At 43.8% G+C, this 11,701-nt stretch overlaps 1 long non-coding RNA gene across 2 annotated transcripts; it reads right to left on the bottom strand.

The window, feature by feature from the left end:
- Positions 1-491: 491 nt before the first annotated feature.
- LOC125906798 (uncharacterized) lies at positions 492-2,920 on the bottom strand. 2 transcript variants are annotated; one of them, XR_007452147.1, is made up of 2 exons: positions 2,351-2,920; positions 492-556 (listed from the first exon to the last, which is right to left on the bottom strand). It is a non-coding gene; the product is annotated as an uncharacterized LOC125906798 (long non-coding RNA). The 2 variants fall into 2 exon arrangements; XR_007452146.1 differs by lacking the exon at positions 492-556 and adding an exon at positions 1,200-1,264.
- Positions 2,921-11,701: the final 8,781 nt, after the last annotated feature.

The following is an 11,701-nucleotide window of genomic DNA, read 5'->3' as shown; positions in this document are numbered from 1 at the left end:
TATATTTAAGAATAATTCAAAAATTCTGAAAACAAAAAAAAACTGGGAACCCTGTAATTGTGGTGAAGAACGTCCCGACAGACAAAGAGAACGAAATTTTCAGGCGAGGGGTAGGTAGAAACACGCGGTGGGGGTCCGGCCCGAAGTCGGATCCAAAGTCCGTTGTTTTGGGCTCGAAATTAAAAATGGCGGATGGAGCGCTACCACGGAGAGAATGCGCTCTCTTGCTTGCCTTTAAAATACACGAGGCGCTCTCGCTGTAAAGAACGCTCGCTCGCGCTGTTTCATAGTATTTTCCTCATACCCCTTCCTTCCCGTTTCTTTCGGCTTGCGCAGCGCTGAACTGGTACCCCCTCCCACTTGATTCCAGCGAATTGCGCTGCGCTGGACTGACACCCCCTCCCGCTCGTTTCTTTCGTAGCGCGCTGTGCGCTTCCCTTCATTCGGACTTGGTGCACCCGAATCAAAACAAAAACTTGAACACATCAAACTTGGTTTATATTTTATCACTTTTATTGCAAATAAAGGGGCATTTTCACACATAGCTTCACACAATCTTGCCACAAAATCACACAAATTCTTAATATAATAAAAATCGTCGTATTTCAAAGAGCCGTCTAACCGCGTGGATCCCGTTGTTGATGTTCGATACAGCAAAAATAAACATTGAAATAAAGCAGCGCAAATCACACATTTAAGATAAATGGTGAAAGAAAAGCGCAGCTTCATTTCAATGTGCACAACACTTCAACACTTAGCGAAACTTCGATCGCCCGGGACTTAGGCTAACACGCGCGCAGCCTTTCACGGCGAACGCTTGAGCTGAACTGACGATTTCGTGTGGTGGCAAGAAGGGGAGCGCACAGAGGAACACTCGCTGCACTAGTGCGAGCGAGACACCGATACCCGCATGCCGCTGCGAGAAAACCAAACTGAGCGCGCAGGCTGAAAGTGAACGCACACATTCACACATGTGTAATTGTGTGAGTGCAAAAACTGTGTAGAAACCAAAACACGCTCGCGCCTCCGAGCAATTCCGCGAATTTCCAACCGTCTCCCCATGCTTCTACATGCCCCTCGCCTGAAAGTCATACACTTTTTCATTCTCATTGCTAGTAGGGTTTCGTAGCGCGCTGTGCGCTTCCCTTCATTCGGACTTGGTGCACCCGAATCAAAACAAAAACTTGAACACATCAAACTTGGTTTATATTTTATCACTTTTATTGCAAATAAAGGGGCATTTTCACACATAGCTTCACACAATCTTGCCACAAAATCACACAAATTCTTAATATAATAAAAATCGTCGTATTTCAAAGAGCCGTCTAACCGCGTGGATCCCGTTGTTGATGTTCGATACAGCAAAAATAAACATTGAAATAAAGCAGCGCAAATCACACATTTAAGATAAATGGTGAAAGAAAAGCGCAGCTTCATTTCAATGTGCACAACACTTCAACACTTAGCGAAACTTCGATCGCCCGGGACTTAGGCTAACACGCGCGCAGCCTTTCACGGCGAACGCTTGAGCTGAACTGACGATTTCGTGTGGTGGCAAGAAGGGGAGCGCACAGAGGAACACTCGCTGCACTAGTGCGAGCGAGACACCGATACCCGCATGCCGCTGCGAGAAAACCAAACTGAGCGCGCAGGCTGAAAGTGAACGCACACATTCACACATGTGTAATTGTGTGAGTGCAAAAACTGTGTAGAAACCAAAACACGCTCGCGCCTCCGAGCAATTCCGCGAATTTCCAACCGTCTCCCCATGCTTCTACATGCCCCTCGCCTGAAAGTCATACACTTTTTCATTCTCATTGCTAGTAGGGGTGAGAGTGTGCCGGTAACGGCATATGACATATCCATTCCCGACAGACAAAGAGAACGAAATTTTCAGGCGAGGGGTAGGTAGAAACACGCGGTGGGGGCCCGGCCCAAGATCGGATCCAAAGTCCGTTGTTTTGGGCTCGAAATTAAAAATGGCGGATGGAGCGCTACCACGGAGAGAATGCGCTCTCTTGCTTGCCTTTAAAATACACGAGGCGCTCTCGCTGTAAAGAACGCTCGCTCGCGCTGTTTCATCGTATTTTCTTCATACCCCTTCCTTCCCGTTTCTTTCGGCTTGCGCAGCGCTGAACTGGTACCCCCTCCCACTTGATTCCAGCGAATTGCGCTGCGCTGGACTGACACCCCCTCCCGCTCGTTTCTTTCGTAGCGCGCTGTGCGCTTTCCTTCATTCGGACTTGGTACACCCGAATCAAAACAAAAACTTGAACACATCAAACTTGGTTTATATTTTATCACTTTTATTGCAAATAAAGGGGCATTTTCACACATAGCTTCACACAACCTTGCCACAAAATCACACAAATTCTTAATATAAAAAAATCGTCGTATTTCAAAGAGCCGTCAAACTGCGTGGATCCCGTTGTTGATGTTCGATACAGCAAAAATAAACATTGAAATAAAGCAGCGCATATCACACATTTAAGATAAATGGTGAAAGAAAAGCGCAGCTTCATTTCAATGTGCACAACACTTCAACACTTAGCGAAACTTCGATCGCCCGGGACTTAGGCTAACACGCGCGCAGCCTTTCACGGCGAACGCTTGAGCTGAACTGACGATTTCGTGTGGTGGCAAGAAGGGGAGCGCACAGAGGAACACTCGCTGCACTAGTGCGAGCGAGACACCGATACCCGCATGCCGCTGCGAGAAAACCAAACTGAGCGCGCAGGCTGAAAGTGAACGCACACATTCACACATGTGTAATTGTGTGAGTGCAAAAACTGTGTAGAAACCAAAACACGCTCGCGCCTCCGAGCAATTCCGCGAATTTCCAACCGTCTCCCCATGCTTCTACATGCCCCTCGCCTGAAAGTCGCACACTTTTTCATTCTCATTGCTAGTAGGGTTGTCCAATATTTTACCCGACAGACAAAGAGAACGAAATTTTCAGGCGAGGGGTAGGTAGAAACACGCGGTGGGGGTCCGGCCCAAGCACGGATCCGAAGTCCGTTGTTTTGGGCTGAGAATTAAAAATGGCGGATGGAGCGCTACCACGGAGAGAATGCGCTCTCTTGCTTGCCTTTAAAATACACGAGGCGCTCTCGCTGTAAAGAACGCTCGCTCGCGCTGTTTCATCGTATTTTCCTCATACCCCTTCCTTCCCGTTTCTTTCGGCTTGCGCAGCGCTGAACTGGTACCCCCTCCCACTTGATTCCAGCGAATTGCGCTGCGCTGGACTGACACCCCCTCCCGCTCGTTTCTTTCGTAGCGCGCTGTGCGCTTCCCTTCATTCGGACTTGGTGCACCCGAATCAAAACAAAAACTTGAACACATCAAACTTGGTTTATATTTTATCACTTTTATTGCAAATAAAGGGGCATTTTCACACATAGCTTCACACAATCTTGCCACAAAATCACACACATTATTTATATGAAAAAAATCGCCGTATTTAAAATAGTCGCCTAACTGCATGGATACCGTTGTTGATGTTCAATACAGCAAACAAATATTAAAATGAAGCAACGCAAATCACACATTTAGGATAAATGATAACAAATAAGCGCAGCTTCATTTCAATGTGCACAACACTTCAACACTTAGCGAAACTTCGATCGCCCGGGACTTAGGCTAACACGCGCGCAGCCTTTCACGGCGAACGCTTGAGCTGAACTGACGATTTCGTGTGGTGGCAAGAAGGGGAGCGCACAGAGGAACACTCGCTGCACTAGTGCGAGCGAGACACCGATACCCGCATGCCGCTGCGAGAAAACCAAACTGAGCGCGCAGGCTGAAAGTGAACGCACACATTCACACATGTGTAATTGTGTGAGTGCAAAAACTGTGTAGAAACCAAAACACGCTCGCGCCTCCGAGCAATTCCGCGAATTTCCAACCGTCTCCCCATGCTTCTACATGCCCCTCGCCTGAAAGTCGCACACTTTTTCATTCTCATTGCTAGTAGGGTCTCGCTACCCCTGGCCTTAGTTTTAAAGGAATCATGCGACACACTCGCACTCCACTACCCCATCCCATGGAAAAAACGCTCCCACCATCGAGGTGTTGACCAAAATTTCGCTGTGTGCATGGGACACACACTCGCACTCCTCCAGCCCTCCATAGCCGATCGCTCCCACCGTTGCGAAGAAGGATTGATGAGTGACTGTTGACAAGTGCAGTTCGTGACTGTTTAGCTCTGTGTTGTAACGTGAAATAAGTTGTGTAAAATAGAGCTAAGTGCTCAAATTTTTAGATACAAGTGTAGATAAATGTTCGTGGATCTCGGTGTCAGTGTGTTTTGCAAATGCAAAAGTGACATTGTTAAAAAACAAAAGATTGGTGCGGTCAACAGCGTCTCGCCGTTGGTGGCAGTAACCGATCCTTGTTGTGTAGATAAGTGTTTGTACCGTTTTTATCCATGTATGTGTGACACCGGGAGATACGTAGAGTAGCATATTAGTATAGTAGTGTTTGTGTCGCTTTTGGCCGGCGTTTGAAACCAGGTAAGCTAAAAAAAACACTTTTATAAGACTTCGCCCGTATTTGTTTTTTACACGGCATGGAGTGTTTAAAATGCTCCGCCGTGGTGGGAACCAGCGATGACCCGATAATTTGTTCAGGGAGTTGTGGGTTTATTTTTCACCGTCGGTGTATTACACCCACACTCAACAAGCCTGCGGTCAAATTAATTAATGAGAACCGCAATGTCGTATATATGTGTGACATTTGTTTAGATCAAAGCGCGGGCTTGGTTCATATGGATACTGATGCAACTAAATCAAATGATTTGCTTGCACAAACACTGAGGGATTTGGAAGCCAATGTGAGCGTGTGGATTTCTAGCGCTTTAGAGAGAGGAATCGAGATTCTCAAAACTGAGCTTTGCGCGCAAGTGGAGCGTAAGTTGGAAACAACTTTGCGCGAAACATTAAGCGCTATAGAAGCCTCGAAAATGTCGAAGGTGGCCTTGCGTGCAACTTCTGACACTCCGCAAACCAGCAAAACAGTACAGGAAGTAAATTTAGATACATGGGCTACAGTAACGAAAAAAAGAAAAAGGACAAATAGTGGAGACAGCAATGTTCAAACTATTATTAATCGATTTGACGAGGGAAACAATAAAGTTACTCCCAAAATTAAGAAAATTAACGATGTGAAGGAGCCCATGGGAAAAAATAAAGAAAATAATAAAACACTGGTTATTGTTCCTAAGGTGGTGCAGTCTTGCGATAAGACAAGAGCTGACCTTCGCGCCAGATTGGATCCGAGGAAGCAGCAATTGTCGGAATTCCGCAACGGCAGAGACGGACAAGTATATGCACAATGTCCTGCTCTGGCGAATTTAGATAGCATTAGAAAAGAAGTAGAAGACATTTTAGGAGACGATTATTCGACATCCTTACCTATGGCACGCGTTAAAATAATTGGAATGAGTGAAAAATATTCTTCTTCTGACTTAGTAGATCTTTTGAAATCTCAAAATGAGGGAATTCCCTGGAAACAGGAGAATGTAATTGGAATGTTTGAGAGTAAGATCTACAAGTACCAGATACATAATGTGGTTTTGGAAATCGACCATGAAACTGATAAGTGTCTGGCAAAACTTGATAAAATCAATATTGGATTTGATCGGTGTAAAATTTCTAGATCCATTCACGTTATGCGCTGCTTTAAATGTGGTCAATTTAGCCATAAAAGCACTGACTGCCAAAATAAGGAAGCGTGTTCAAAGTGCAGTGGCGAGCACCGAACGTCGGATTGTACTTCGTCCATTCTCAAATGTGTAAATTGTGTTTTGGCTAACACATCCAGGAACCTGAAACTACAGGTACAACATGCGGCCAATAGCTATGAATGCCCGCTGTTTAAAAAACAGGTAGAGAGACGAATGCAACTTTCTCAATAGCAGGGAGGGGTGGAATTAGGGCGGTTCAGAGAGATTTTATATTTCAATGTTGCCGGTCTTTCATCTAACTATGCTATGTTTCGTGAGACAGTAGAAAAAGTTCAACCCTTGTTGGTCTTGATCTCTGAAACCCACGTAACCGAGAAGGAGGCATTCGAGCAATTTTATTTAAAAGGATATAGGGTAGTGTCGTGTTTATCTCATTCACGTCACACAGGAGGTGTTGCAGCTTATGCCAGAAGTGACGTTGTCCTTAAAGTGATCTTAAACGAGTCATTGGAAGGCAATTGGTTTCTCGGTGTAGCGGTTTCTCGGGGTATGACGGTAGGCAATTATAGCATATTGTATCACTCACCTAGTGCGAGTGATTCGAGGTTCGTTGATATTTTGGAAGAATGGTTAGACAGGTTTTTGGATCTTAGTAAGTTGAACATTATCGTCGGTGACTTTAATATTGACTGGTTAAATGTTGAAAAATCTGCGAAACTGAAAAGTTTAATGGATTCAGTAAACATGAACCAAAAAGTTAATGAATTCACACGAATTGCTAGGCAGAGCAGGACATTGATTGATCAGGTTTACAGTAGTATTGACTCAATCAAAGTCACTACTGATCCGTTATTGAAAATATCGGATCACGAAACACTTGTTTTGAACATAAACGATGAACGTTGTAAAACGATTCAACGGAAAGTTAAATGCTGGAATAGGTATTCAAAACATGCTCTTTGCAATAATGTGTCACAAAGCTTGCAGTGTGGTGCATCTGATTTTGATGAGGCTGCTGACTTGTTATGGAACACATTGAAACATGCAATGAGCACCTTGGTGGAAGAAAAGACAATTGTTTCTAGAGAAACTAGTAGGTGGTATACTTTGGATCTCGCACGTGCTAAACGGAAAAGAGACAAAGTGTATAAAAAATTTATTAGAACGAATAGAGATAATGATTGGTCTGAGTATACTAAACTTAGAAACAGTTATAGTAGGGATCTCAAAAATAGACGAAGCGATTTCTTTAGCAGTGAAATAAACAAGCACAAGAAAAATAGCAAAGAGTTATGGAAAGTCCTCAAAAGCATGTTACAACCTGATGAATCATGCGTTTCAGTTGTAAAATTTAATGGTGTGATTGAGGCTGACGACTCCATCATTTGCAACAAGTTTAACTCGTTCTTTGTGAACAGTGTTTTAGATATTAATCAAAACATTGCTTCTGTCAGTGAACCTAGCTATTACGTAGATAGTGCTACTCCACGATGCCATTTCAGATTTCAGAAAATTACTCTTGAACAACTAAAAACCATTTGTTTCAACCTGACAAAAACGGCAGGTATAGGGAATGTAAGTTCAACAACCATACAGGATTGCTATCATGTGATCGGAGAGGACCTTCTTATGGTGATTAATCAATCACTAGAGAGGGGATGTTTTCCGAAATCATGGAAAGAATCATTGATTATACCTATTCCTAAAATGAACGGAGCTGCCAATGCGGAGGATTTTCGTCCTATCAATATGTTGCATGTGCTCGAAAAGGTGCTGGAGAAGGAGGAATTGGTTCAGGTTAAGGAGCAATTGGTTCAGTTTCTGAATGGAAGCGAGCTGTTGATCCGAGAGCAATCAGGATATCGGCAAGGACACTCTTGTGAGACTGCTCTGAATCTTGTACTGGCGAGGTGGAGGGTGTTAATGGATCGGAGAGAATCGATAGTTGCTGTTTTCTTGGATCTAAAACGGGCATTTGAAACAATATCTAGGCCATTATTGCTTTGTACCTTAAGGCGTTTTGGTATTGTGGGGAGGGAGCTCAGTTGGTTCGAAAGTTATTTAAAAGAAAGAACTCAGAGAACTTTATTTGGTAGCTCTGTATCAGAGCCTATAGGAAACACCCTTGGTGTTCCGCAAGGTAGTGTTCTTGGACCAATTTGGTTTATCATGTACATCAATGACATGAAACAGGTTTTGAAGGCTTGTGAGATCAATCTTTTTGCCGACGATACTGTATTGTTCACCTCGCACAAAAAAATTAAGCAAGCAGAGTCTCTGATGAATATCGATTTAAACGCTCTGGATGGATGGCTGAAGTACAAAAAGCTGGCATTAAACATTAACAAGACTTGTTACATGGTGATGTCTGCGGGTGTATTGGAAGAACCTCCATCTATCGTAATAAATTCGGAACTAATCGAAAGAGTTAGACAGGCTAAATACCTGGGAGTTATCCTAGACGACAGGTTGAAGTTCCACGCTCACATTGACTGGGTCATCGCTAAAGTGGCAAAGAAGTGTGGAGTGATAAGTAGATTGGCGAAGGATCTCGATTTTTTTGGGAAAGTTCATCTCTACAAATCATTGATCTCGCCACACTTTGACTTCTGCTCATCCATTTTGTTTCTTGGCAACAAAGGTCAAATCAAAAGACTTCAAAGGTTGCAAAACCGGATTATGAGGTTAATTCTGGGGTGCGGTCGACGTACGCCGTCCGCGGTTATGCTGAATATTCTTCAATGGATGTCAGTAGAGCAGCGGATTGTGTACCAGACCATGACTTTCATATATAAAATGTTAAAGGGCCTGTTGCCTGGGTACCTGGGGGAGAGCATAGTTCGGGGGTCCGATATCCATCGGCACCACACACGCAGGGCAAATGAGCCGAGGGTACCTAACTTGCATTCCCGAAGTGCCAGAAACTCTTTGTTTTTCAAAGGGATTCAACGGTACAACAGTCTACCAGATGAGATTAAGAATGCGAGAAACTTGCCGGATTTCAAACGTAAGTGCGTCATATATGTTGAACAAACTGTATAATGTGAAATATGTGTAGATGTCCCATGTCATTATTAAATATTGTTAATGTTGCAGTTGTCATCACGATCTTTATGATGATGATAAGAATTTTTCTTTATATACTATAATTAAAATTAGAAAAAATATAAGAAAGAGTCAACATAGGTTTGAGACACGCTCGCGTACAAGTGGACATTCGGGAACTATTTGAGGGAATTTACGGTTTTTCACACGGTCTGGGAGGTCACAACAGGATTCACTCATTGATGATTGTAAGTGGCCAATTCCAGATACATTAGGTCCACCTGCTTCGGAAGGTAGTGCCCTAGAGCCAATCATTGGCACTAGTGGAACTGGCCATATGCATGTTGCAGTTGTGTTCTGATAAGTAGTGCGCCGGATCCATTAGTTGGTTCTTGGCGAGCTACGTAAGGGATACATTAGATTTTCCTGCTTCGGAAGGTAGTGCCCTGGAGCCTGTCATTGGTGCCAGAGACCCTGGGGCCAGCGGTTGGCACTAGTGGAACTGGCCATATGCATGTCGCAGTTGTGTCCTGATAAGTGGTGCGCTAGATCCATTTAATGATTCTTGGCGGGCTACGTAAAGGATGCTAGGGAATACCATTGTATTCGATGGAGTATGACCCGTTTTTTCTTGATGAAACTATGTTGGTCATCTTGGGTGTGTGTATGACTCGAACAGTTCCTCTGAGAGTTTTCCGATGCCACCACTTGCTCGTACAAAATATTTTAATATACCTATCAGAGTAATATTATCGTAAAGATACTTCCGTCCTTCTCAAACCTATGTTGGGGAAAGAGGTGGGACTTATCATCATCATCATCTTCATCATCAAGATGGGAGAATTTTTACTCTGAGCGTGAGATCCTGAAGCGCAAGAGATGACACTATGTGTGAAAGACAGTCATAATTCGATATGGTCAAAATGCGTCGATTGTCGTTTTATTTATCTGGTAATGATGTTTTTACTTCATCAAAATTTTAGTTTACGTTTAAAACTTTACGTTTAAAACTAGGCTGATAACAATATTTGGTAAAAGATTTTTTAAGGCCCCCCCTATGGCAATCGAAGCAGCCCTGACAAGAAAAACGAGATAGTGTGCGGTTGATCGGTCATGCAATCTGTCAAATATTCAAAAAATAAAGTTTGTTTACATTTTGAACCGAACGATAGCTCTCACGATGTACAACGGCGAATGATTAAAAAAAGGCTACATCGGTGATGAAAATGTTGTGTGTAATGTGTAAAATAGACAGCCTTTAAATTATAAATGGTGGTAGAATCGACTTCGCACGCCTGAAAGCCGTTTAGGGTAAGTAAAACAAAGCTAATATTTGTAATATTAAATCAATTAAAGCGGTATTTTCTATGCAGCTGTTGTGCAACCGTGTTGAGCCGGCGATAGTTAGAAAGAGGGAAGAAAGAATGCCCGCAATCAAACTAAACGATGTTTGATCATGGAAAACAAGGTAAGTTGATAATGAACGTAATCCGCACGGTATCAAAAACTCCTCGCGTTTATTTTTTTAACCACTGGTTTTTTTCTATAGTTAAAAAGCATACAAAGCTCGCTCGCCGTTGGACGCTTGGACAATTACATTAACAATCATTCGGTGATCAGTTTGCGAAACGTCTTGCCGCACGCCTGGTACAGGCCCTTCTTGTCCGCGTCGGTATCGATCGTGGACTGATCGTTCGGCAGCGTCAGCATCATCACCTTCATCTGCGGGTAGTTGTGGTACGGCACAGTTCCGGTCGTCATCTCGATCGCGGTAATGCCGAACGACTAGAAGCCGTATCCGTGGTCCCGCTCCGTCTCCTCCAGCGCCATCCAGCACGACGTGCCGATAAACGTGTGGTACACCTTCTGCCGCGACATGTCTCCATCGGTGGCGAGCCACGCGCTCATCCGCTATATTTAAGGAGCCGTCGTCGCCGGGCAGTATGATGGCCACCTTGATGTCCACGTAATGAGCAATGCGAAATGTGCTCTCAATTGGCAAGCGCACAGCAAGAAACGTTACCGACAGTCTTTGTCGCCGTGAAAATGCTTCTAATGCACGGGTGAGTTGCATTATAACTACAAGCATACGTTTTTTTTTCCTTTCTTTAGTTTCAGCTAATGCCAGACGAACGATCGAATGACTGTTGCTTCGGAAGGGAGGTCGCATTACAGATACCGACTTGGACAAGATCCAGTCGGTCGGTTGCAGTTGTTCCATGGTGCTTCGGATAAGGCAACAACGGAGAAGCGCTCCGGACGCTCCGGAGAAGCTGATCGAGATCGGCGAAGCGGTGTAGTGTTGTGATATAGTGATTGTGTGTACATTTAAGGTGTAAAGGGTGATTAATGCTAGTAACGTTGTGTAATGTTATGCAGAACAAAATGCAGCATAAATGGCGATGAGCCAGCATTGTTTAAAGGTGCCGGATGTTATACGTTAGAGCCGTTCTTTGTGGTGTGATGTGTTAACATATTAAACCAGTATTAGGATTAGGATATAATTAGGATTTAAACCAGTGCCGTTGAATAAAATAGTGTACAACAGGTTAGAAAACATTCGGTGTATTTTGTTTTGTTTTTTTGAAGCTCTTTCGATTACCTATTACGGAAGCAAATATGTTTCACTAATGTGCAAAAGGTAAGGAATCAGTGATCGCGTTGGTAGGTAATTGCTCGTTTACGGTGTTTCTCCATTTGTATTTATTGTTTCTCGCCCGCTGTGTTTGCTTCCCCATTCCTCATAATGGTGCGTACGTTTCGTTAACAATGTGCATTAGATGGTGATGTTACATGATAAGTAAATGTTGAGCATGTTGGCGGGTTAAAAAAAATATTTTACTTGTCCTGCTCCGTTGGTTGTCTGGTTGTCTGGTTGTCTGGCTGGCTGGCTGGCTGGTTGGATGGCAGAATGGCTCACTGGCTGGTTAGTGCAGACTATGATCGGATGCGCATTTCCCTACGCCGTAGTGC

Source organism: Anopheles coluzzii, chromosome X (genome assembly GCF_943734685.1).
Source record: "Anopheles coluzzii chromosome X, AcolN3, whole genome shotgun sequence".
NCBI lineage: Eukaryota > Metazoa > Arthropoda > Insecta > Diptera > Culicidae > Anopheles > Anopheles coluzzii.
This window is presented reverse-complemented; position numbering and strand designations above follow the sequence as displayed.